Source organism: Procambarus clarkii, chromosome 39 (genome assembly GCF_040958095.1).
Source record: "Procambarus clarkii isolate CNS0578487 chromosome 39, FALCON_Pclarkii_2.0, whole genome shotgun sequence".
In the NCBI taxonomy this organism is placed as follows: Eukaryota; Metazoa; Arthropoda; class Malacostraca; order Decapoda; family Cambaridae; genus Procambarus; species Procambarus clarkii.
The window spans coordinates 31,598,060-31,605,719 of record NC_091188.1 but is presented as its reverse complement, the minus strand read 5'-3'; the positions used below and the strand labels follow the sequence as shown (position 1 = coordinate 31,605,719).

The following is a 7,660-nucleotide window of genomic DNA, read 5'->3' as shown; positions in this document are numbered from 1 at the left end:
GGTGAGTGTTTCTTGGAGTAGAACAATATCAATGCTATCCTTGAGAAGCACTGTTCTGAGTGTTTGTGCTTTGCTTTTGAATCCTTGAATATTCCATTGTATAATTTTGAGATTGTCCATTTTTTCCGTTTATAGTGGAATCATTGAGTCCATGGTTTTTATAGTACTGGTTTTCCCGACCGTTTATCTTCTTGGCTGGAGTGGTGACTTTCTTCTTGGCGGGTGAGGAGACTCCTGGTTGGGCCGAAGCGCCCCTGCTACATCCAGCCACTGGGGCACCCGATGATGCAGGGATCATCATTCCTGCCAGGGAGGTCCCGGAGGCAACGGCAGGCATGTTCGCCCTGCCGCCCCGATCCATTCTGTTGCTGTCTCCCAGTGGAGCAGCGCCCCCCTGCCCCCTCCAGTTGTTGGAGGCCCCGTCCATGCCCAGACCAGAAGGACCCGGCGCGCCAGACTGTTGCTGATCTTCATTTATTCGGACTTGCCGAGGGGTGTACCACTGGCTTTTTACCGAGGGTCTGGTCGATTGGGGTCTCGAAGTTGTTACTTTGGGTTGCTGGGTTGATCCGAAAGCTAGTATTCTTTTTACCCTTTCTGGACATCGTTTGTTCCAGGCGTGATGTGTATCCCCGCAGTTCGGGCATTTTGCTTTCGTTTGTCTGCCTTCTTTGTGCAGATTCTTGCATATGTCGGTAATATGGAGCTCGCTACATACACCACATCGTTCCGGGCCTCTGCAGCCATCTTTGTGGTGGCCGAAGCGCTGACACCTGTAGCAGCGCATGGGTTCTGGGTTGTACAGTCTCAGCCTGAATTGACCATAGATCCCAACACTCAGAGTGTTGATGCGAGGTCCTTTTATTGTTATAAGAACCTGTCTTGTTTCGATTTTGTTGTGCTTGCATCTTTCCGCCGTTGTGACATTTGGGCATTCTAGGAGTCTGTTTGCATGAACTTCGACCGGGAAATTTTGAACTATCATTTTGGTGATTTTTTCTTCTGGTTTCAGTTCCACTAGGTGTTCTGTGTTCCTGAGGTTTGTGATTATATCCGGATTAGCTGTGGATATGTTATATCTGCCTCTAATGTCGGGCTTGGCTCTAAGATCTGATCCTGGATTATTCTTTTCCAGTGCGGCAATGAAAGCATAAGTGGGACCATCCACTGGTTTTTTGGTCTTGAATATGGTCCTTGGCATTGGTTTGGGTGCTTCTCTTGAGTTCTGGTTGGCTTCTAGTTTGGTTTCTTTGGACGTTTCTTCGGTTCTTCTTCGTTTGTTTGCCTTTTCGTTGCCTACAAGTTGCCACGGTGCTTCGTTTAGGGTTGGGTCGTCTTCAGCAATTTTCCTTGCTCTTGCTGCTATATCACTGTGTCCTTCTGACGTTAATAATTCAAGAAGGATGGTTAGGAAAGTCATATCCTGGGGAGACATAGTTACACTGTACTAAAAGAGTAACTGAGGGAGTGACTGTAACTGTGTACTGCTACACTCAGCGACTGAAGTGAAGCGACTTTGAATGAATATTTTACATTATTGTTCACACTAGAAAGGTTAGATGACATCCCATCACCCACACAAATGTTTGAAAGAGGTGAAGAGAGCGAATTAACGGATTTACTCCAGACGTGAGACACAATCAGGAAGAGCATTGACAAACAAAAAGGACTCGAAAGCCCCAGGTGTGGATGGAATTCAATCCAGTCATAAAAGAACTGGCAGATGCACAATACCTAACACTGAAACCTCCCTTTTTCAGAAATTCTTTTCAGGAAAGCAAAAAGAAACTATGAAGTTTGCATAGCAGAGCAAGCAAAAACAAATCCTAAAGGGTTTTTCCAGTTATACCGGACAAAGATTAGGGAAAGGATAGGTCTATTAAAAACTGAGACAGGTCAAATAACAGATAGTGATGAAGAGATGAGTAATATTTTTAATCAATATTTTGTATCTGTATTTACTAAAGAGGAACTTAACAATATGCCTTCAGCCGAACAAGTCTATGTGGGTGGGGACGAGGACAGGTTGACTAGTTTAGCATTTACCAGGGAGGACGTTCTTAATCATAAGAACATAAGAACAAAGGTAACTGCAGAAGGCCCATTGGCCCATACAGGGCAGCTCTTATTTATAACCACCCAATGCCACTCATATACATGTCCAACCCACGTTTGAATCAATCAAGGGACCCCACCTCCACTACGTTATGCAGTAATTTGATCCATATATCACCAACCCTGTTACCGAATCCGTATTTACCCAGGTCTTTCCTAAATCTAAATTTACCCATTGTTTCGTTTTCCGTCTTGTGAGGTTACTTTTAATGCCGTATTAATATTCCCTTTGCTATGTCCTTTCACCCACTTGTAAACCTCTACCGTGTCACCCATAACTCTTCGTCTTTCCAGTGAAGGCAATTTAAGTTTTGTTAATCTTTCTTCATATGAAAGATTTCTAATTTTGGGAATTAACTTAGTCATCCTACGCTTGACACGTTCAAGTGAATTTATATCCATTCGTACGGCGGCCAAAACTGAATATAAGAACATAAGAACAAAGGTAACTGCAGAAGGCCTATTGGCCCATACGAGGCAGCTCCTATTTATAACCACCCAATCCCACTCATATACATGTCCAACCCACGCTGTAGTGAACCCAAGGTCGGCCGATCGGACAGAACGCGGGACTTGTGATCCTGTGGTCCTGGGTTCGATCCCAGGCGCCGGCGAGAAACAATGGGCAGAGTTTCTTTCACCCAATGCCCCTGTTATCTAGCAGTAAAATAGGTACCTGGATGTTAGCCAGCTGTCACAGGTTGCTTCCTGGGGGTGGAGGCCTGGTCGAGGACCGGGCCGCGGGGACACTAAAAAAAAAAAAAGCCTCGAAATCATCTCAAGATAACGCTTGAAACAATCGAGGGACCTCACCACCACGTTACGCGGTTATTGGTTCCACAAATCTACAACCCTGTTACCGAACCAGTGTTTACCCAAGTTTTTCCTAAATCTAAACTTATCCAATTTATACCCATTGTTTCGTGTTCTGTCTTGTGTTGATACTTTTAATACCCTATTATTATCTACTTTGTTATGTCCATTCATCCTCTTGTAAACCTCTATCATGTCACCCCTAACTCTTCGCCTTTCCATTCTATAGTAAGGCGACCAAAACTGAACTGCATAATCTAAATGGGGCCTAACCAGAGCAAGATATAGCTGAAGAACCACACCAGGTGTCTTGTTACTAATGCTTCGATTAATAAATTCCAGTGTCCTATTTGCCTTATTACGAACATTCATGCATTGATCCTTTTGTTTTAAATTCTTACTTATCATAACTCTTAGATCCCTTTCGCAATTCGACTTCGCAATCTCAACTCCATCTAGCTCGTATCTTGTAACTTTATCATCTTTACCTAGCCTCAAAACTTTACATTTATCAGCATTAAACTGCATCTGCCAATCCATTGACCATTTCAAAACCCTATCTAGATAAATTTGAAGTGATAGTGAGTCTTCTTCCGTGTTAATTTCCCTACCGATTTTTGTATCATCAGCAAATTTGCAAATGTTGCTACTCAAACCTGAATCTGAATCATTGATATATATTATGAACAACAGAGGTCCCAGGACAGAGCCCTGAGGCACTCCACTTACAGCATTTTCCCACTCTGACTTAACCCCATTTATACTAATTCTCTCTTTCCTTTGGAATAGTCATACCCTAATCCAACTTAATATAGCACCTCCAATACCATGAGCCTCTATCTTTTTAATCAGTCTTTCATGTGGCACTGTATCAAAAGCTTTGCTAAAGTCAAGGTACACAACATCACAATCCTTACCACTATCAACTGCCTCAACTATGCTGGAATAAAAAGATAGCAAATTTGTTAAACATGAACGGCTATTTGTAAAACCATGTTGCGACTCATGTATTAATTTGTGTTTTTCAAGATGAAGACGAATAGTATTTGCAATTATCGATTCAAGTAACTTTCCCACAATAGACGTTAGGCTAAATGGCCGATAGTTTGATGCAAGTGATCTATCTCCTTTCTTAAAAATTGGTATCACATTAGCAACTTTCCATAACTCTGTCACTCTGCCTAACTCTATTGATTTATTAAATATGGTAGACTGTGGCTCGGAAAGCTCCTCTTTGCATTCTTTAAGCACCCTGGCAAACACTTCATCCGGCCCTGGGGATTTGTTTGGTTTGAGTTTAACTATTTGTTTAATTACATCCTCCCTGGTAACTGCTAAACTAGTCAACCTGTCCTCGTCCCCACCCACATAGACTTGTTCGGGCTGAAGGCATATTGTTAAGTTCCTCTTTAGTAAATACAGATATAAAATATTTATTAAAAATACTCATCTCTTCATCATTATTTGTTATTTGACCTGTCTCAGTTTTTAATGGACCTATCCTTTCCCTAATCTTTGTCCGGTATAACCGGAAAAACCTTTTAGGATTTGTCTTTGCTTGCTCTGCTATGCAAACTTCATAGTTTCTTTTTGCTTTCCTTATCTCTTTTTTTTAGTATTTCTAACCAGTTGTACGAATTCCTGTTCTAAACTGACTTCCCCATTCTTAATCCTTTTGTACCACGCTCTCTTTTTACCTATAAGGTTCTTCTGATCCTTTATTATCCACTTTGGATCATTAGTATTCGATCTATTCAATTTATATGGTATACTTCATTCCTTGGCTTTGCTTAGAATATTTTTAAATGGGTTATATTTTGAATCAACATTCAAAATATAATTGATTCAAAACTGATAACCCACAGTGGGGTTACAGAGGCAGATAGTGGGTTCACCAACTGAACCCCATTGTTCATTTAGCTAAGCAAGTAAAACTCTTCTGAATCTAGTTACACAATTTTTAAATATTTACAAGCAAGTACTTGCATTACTTTACAGGCAAGTACTTGCATTATCTACAGTGGATGCGCTGCATTGGCTATTTTATAGTTTTTTCCAGTGTCGGTCTTCCTCACTGGTATTTTACCACCTCTGACAAAGCAATCTTTGATTAACATATTGGAATTCTTACAAACTTGACGCAGTTGAAAGGAAAGATTCTGCCTATTCCTGGTAAATCAATTTTTCACGGAAACAGTGGGTTTTCTAGACCCAGAAGCTCTGATAAGGTCTAATCTTCACGAACAACTATGTAATTGCACAAGAATTTTCCCAATGTTTTCAGTAGATACTTTGGTACCTCTTCTGTGTGCTGCTTTGTTTTCACCTGCTTGCTTGAAGTTTGTAATTCAGCTGCTCCCGTAGTTCCTTAACCACGATGTTGACACGGTCCGCTCAGTTGGTTTCAAGGGAAAATTTCGTGAGGAAATAATGACAGCAGCTAGGAGTTTTTATTGGTCTGATTCATCTTGGGAGAAAGTTTGTTGCAATTGCAAGGTATTAAGTGGGTTTTAAAAGCTGGCAAATATTCTCTCCAATTTTTTTTTAACCAACCACTTGGGCTGGACGGTAGAGCGACGGTCTCCCTGCATGCAGGTCTGCGTTCAATCCCCGACCGTCCAAGAGGTTGGGCAACATTCCTTCCCCCCCCCCCGTCCCATCCGAAATCCTTATCCTGACCCTTTCCCAGTGCTATGAAGTCGTAAGGGCTTGGCGCTTTTCCCTTATTTTTCCCTTTCCTATTTTCTAGTGGTTTCAATGGAATTCAGGTTTTAAACTTTGAACTGAAGAGAGCTTAGTTTCATGTAGGAAAAGATTAACTTCGTTGGCCAGTTCTTGATTTTGGGAAGTAATGCTGAGTTTATAACTAATTATTCAATACATTTTTCACAATATACAGCATCAGAAATACCTAAGCACAACTGCACTAAACAGATAGCAACAATGGTAAATGTTAACAAGTCTATGATTATATATAACAGCCTTCTGTCTCATAGATATTTTAACAGGAACCAAATGTTTGATCATCTTGCGACTTGGTCCTGCAGGCCCTAGAAGACAGAGACCGGAGAGGCGTAGCGAGGCGGCCAGGGCCTGGGTGGTGCCGGGTTGACCCTGTGGCGCTGAGAACATGGTCCAGGGGTTGCCAGCGCTGACGTTCCTCTCGTGAAGTTCTCGAATCAGTGTCTCAATACCCTCGCCTGCAAGCATTAGGAGACGTGAAGGCCAAACCTGGCTATGTCACACATCTAAATAGCAACTTATATCAGAGAAATACAATATGGATTAATTAATATTTTGCTGAGATGAGCAGCACGTCTGGTTAATTTGAAGTATATAAACATTATAGCTTGCATTAATCCAAACCAGTGTGCTAAAATTGATCTGGGTTAATCAGGACTCATAATAACTTGTTTAGTCAAAGGCAATGTTGGGTAATCAGTGCCAAGAATTATACTAGACACACCTCAACAAAGTATACTAATACAATAATAATAATGATACTAGAGGCCAAAGAAGAGCTTCAAGGAACTCTGGTTGTTCTGGAAATGCATCAAAATATATACGTACTGGTGAGAAGAGTACCCAGGAAGGTCAGGTCATCATAGTGCCCACCTCTGGAGTGAGGACATAATTGACTTATCAGATCACAACACCATACAAGGTCGGGGTCGTCATCTGTGAGGTCACGGTGGATGGTCAGGGAAGCCGATCACCTTCGTATGGGAGAGAAGACAGGGCGGCCACATCCATGCTGGTCGGAGCTTCCAGGGTAATACCTGAAGACGTGCACTACTGTACATTCACTGCCCAAGCTACTGAGTTTCTGCGATAGAACAAGAAGGCGATGGCATCTTTACTGCTGATTTTATAGCATGGAATTTAAGAAGATGTTGAAGAGAGCTTTAGTGAAAAGGTTTCTTTAGCGACATGAGTCCTTTAGGGACATGTGTTCTTCAGCGACATGTGTTCTTCAACTACACGTTGTAACACCATAAATGGTTGTATTTAATATTTCAGCTAGGAGCCACACTCACATTCACAACGAGTGGCTTTCTATTGTAACCACTTAGACCCTCGCATCTTGGAATATATTTATATGGCCAACATGAGACTAGAGTTCAACAGCTCTGGGGTCTTGTCTAAATAATTCACTCGCTAATTATCGTCCATTCAAAGTATGTGGTTAAGTCCATTAACACTTTATTATCACATCCTTTGGTATTGCAAGGACGTTCTTCCCCGCCCTTTGGCACGGGAAACAGGCCTTGCAATGTCTCCTCACAACAGCGTCCATTCCCAGCCAATAAAAATGCTCCCTCATCCGGCTTAGCGTCATGGTCCATCCCAAGTGACATGCGGGATCCAAAGAGGGCGCAAGCTCTAGCGTCTTGTATCATATCATATTAAATAAATATTCAGATATATCATATCAACCGGCACCCGTCTCACACCGCAGGCCCTCCGAATTGCTGTGGCTCTCCAGCTCGCTGCCCCAATCCACACCGAATACATGTGTATTTGTGGTGAGGCAGTAGCCGACAGGTACGGACGGCATGGCCTTCTCTGCCAAAGGACAGGAGGATGGCATGCAAGACACGGCGAGGTTAATGACATTATTAAAAGAATCCTTACTACAGCCGGTTGTCCAGCAGAGAAAGAGAGAGAGCCCCGTTACCTAATGTCCCGCAACTCTGATGAGCCTGTCGGTCGCCCAGATGGGATCACAGTG

General features: G+C 42.3%; 1 long non-coding RNA gene across 1 annotated transcript; it reads right to left on the bottom strand.

The window, feature by feature from the left end:
• Window positions 1–5,895: 5,895 nt before the first annotated feature.
• LOC123750370 (uncharacterized) lies at window positions 5,896–7,274 on the bottom strand. Its single transcript, XR_006771999.2, has 2 exons — window positions 6,499–7,274; window positions 5,896–6,128 (listed from the first exon to the last, which is right to left on the bottom strand). It is a non-coding gene; the product is annotated as an uncharacterized lncRNA (long non-coding RNA).
• Window positions 7,275–7,660: the final 386 nt, after the last annotated feature.